The sequence below is a fragment of the Marmota flaviventris genome, chromosome 12 (genome assembly GCF_047511675.1).
Source record: "Marmota flaviventris isolate mMarFla1 chromosome 12, mMarFla1.hap1, whole genome shotgun sequence".
Lineage (NCBI taxonomy): Eukaryota > Metazoa > Chordata > Mammalia > Rodentia > Sciuridae > Marmota > Marmota flaviventris.
The window spans coordinates 81,235,771-81,238,653 of NC_092509.1; positions in this window are offsets into that span (position 1 = coordinate 81,235,771).

Consider the following 2,883-nt stretch of genomic DNA (forward strand, 5'->3'; position numbering starts at 1 on the left):
TTGTGACCCTTCTGTCTCAGCCTCTGGGGTTACAAGGCTTGTAGGCCTGTACTACTGCACCCAGCCCACCCATGTTTTATGCAGTGCTTAGTCTTCTGAGTTTTGGTTCCTTCATACTTAATTTTTTTTTGACTTCCAACTGTTCATCTTTCATTTTTTGTTACTGTGTCTTCCCTGTTTTCATCTTTGCTTTAAATAATTCTTTTTTTTTTCCTTTTTCTGTTTTTAGTTTGGTTTGCGTTTACAGAAACACATTGGTTTTCCATTTTCTTTTGGGACCCAGCAACATTTTTCTGGTGAATTCTCCTTGTCCCTTGTTTGTTTTGCCTGCCCCTTCCCGTGTCCCCGTGCATCCTCTGTGTACAAAGCCCAGGCTTATTCCATTCTCGTTATTAATCTTTAAGTGAGGCGAGATCTTTCTGGACCAGCTCTTTTCAACTTTGTGAGAACTGTCCAGTCAGTGTCCCAGGACAGTGGTGCCACCCCCCCCCCCCGGTTCTTAAGAAATTTCCTTATGGCACAAGCTTGTGGGTTTGAGTGGGTTCTTGGAATTTACCTTTCCACAGTGAAAGAGCTACAGTCGCATGGTGGCTGACCATCCAGGGTCCTTCTCGTACCCCATGCATCTGTGTATTCCCTGTTCAGCCCCCAACTCTGCTTCTCCTAGTGGCCAAACGTGATCCTGGATGCCCCTCCACCAGCCCCTTTCTCATTCAGACAGGCCTGTTGGAGTCCTCTCCAGGTTTGACTACTTGCTTTGAGAACAAAGCTTGAAGGGTTTTCGCTGAAATCGGCAGCCCCAGGTGGCTTCTCCTGGTATCTTCTCACATACCTCTTAGATTCTTGCTGACTTTCCTCACTTATTGAGGTCTGGGGTTACAGCATCTAACAGCTTCACCAATGATGGAATTTACACTTCAGTTTCTCATTTTTGTTGTTTTAAGGTGATTACTGAGGGAAGGAGGGAGCACAGTGTTTCTTTCCAGCTATCTTCAAGATAGAAGCTGATAGTTCATTGGAGGATTAGAGGAAAAGTCAATACAGCTTGTGCGATGATGGAAAATTTTCTATATATGTGCTGTCCAAGGTAGATAGCCAGTAGATATGTGACTACTGAGTGTTTGGAATGTGACTAGTGTGGTTAAGGAAATGACTTGAAAATTTAATTTGTTGATTTAAAAAAAATAAATTTTGTTTATTTTTAAAATTTTATTTGTTGAAATTGAATTCAAATACCTACACTCTAGTTCTTTAGGCTTCCCTAAAGACATATGTATTTAAAGGGCATATAATTTCCTAGATTTTATTTTTTTCTCTTGTCTATCCTATCTCTTCCCTGAGGACAAGAATACAGAGTCCCAAATGCTTGGAGGAAAAAGGGAAAACACATAAGTTAATATCTCAAAAACCTTAGACCCATTTCTTGGTGTCCAATATTCCTTTTCAGATAGAACTGGAGGCCACAGAATAACTGGAAGCTGCGTTTTTGGATATAGATGCCTAGCTCTGTATAGTCTCAGCCATCATGTTTGGTACCTAAGGCAAATTCTAGTGCAAAAATCTTTGGAATATCAAACCAATTTTAAAGAAATTGAGATACTAAGATTAAAGGGGCACAACAAGATGGAGACAAGAAATGAAATCAAGTGTGTTCTTACTTTCAGGGAGCAGATGGCCCACAAATCCTGCATTGACCACTACCTATATTCCCAGTATCTTCTTGCAAGTTTTCGTTTTGTTCTACCTGGTTGGTCTTCTCAGTCTTGGAGAATGTGCCTTGTCCCTGCTTACCCACAGAACTTTTGCATATATTGTTTCTTGTGTCTGGAAATTCCCACCAGTACTCTACCATCTTTTACTTTAGTTCTATTTACTCTTCAGTTTGTGAACATCACTCCCTCAGGGAAGCCCTCCTTGATGCCTTAGTTTCTGTCAGTTGCCCCTTGATGAGGAAAGAGGGTTAGATACCAACATGGGAGGGTCATGATATTTTGGAGTTGGAGCCACAGCTAGGGGAATATCCAAGTCTCCTCCAAGAGCTCACAATACACCTGGAATGTGGTTCTGTCACCCTCCATCCTAAGATGTGTGGATGGATGATGTTGATTGTTTGTGCTAGAATGATGGATTCTGGTTTCAGAGTGGTCATGTAAAAGCAGAGCATAAAATTTCCTTTCTGTTTTGCGATAAAACCTAGCTACAAACATGTTCTACAAATCCTCCTCTGATGTATCCATGAGCATTCTAGGTGATTCGGAACTGGACTCAGTTTAACAAATGAATAAATATTTTCATTCATAGAACTCACAGAGATGAGATACCTTTTAAGACATAGGTATTTTCTGGAAATGCAGGGTGGAATAATAAAGAATCATGGAACAATCTTAACAAGTGAGAGAGGTAGTGCTTTTAGCAAATGTATAAGTTTATTTTTCAGGTTATTCTGGTGGCCTACAAAGTAATGTTCATTGTTTACCAATTTACTGCTTTGCTATTATGTGGAGATAGGGCTGAATGAACAGAAGGCAGGACAGCGAAGAAAGGGAAAAATGAGAGGGGAAGATGGACTTAGGGTACAGTGAAGAAAGTCTCTCAGACCAATTTTCTCAATGTAAGAGAGCTTGTAAGAGCAATTTCTCCCTTTCAGAACTACTCTGATTATGCTGAGCCAGTTTAATGTCACATTAATGTCTAGGCCATTTTGTTCTCTTGTCTGCAATGCTCCTAGAATTACCCACCCACAAAGGTGAACAACTGATCAAATAACATGACTTCTCTGAGTTTTACAGTATAGTTGAAGTGAGTTGTTCATTAACAACTGTGTGAAAGGCCAACTGTTACTCTCTAATTGGAGTTAACTCATCTAGATCTGGAGAAAACAGA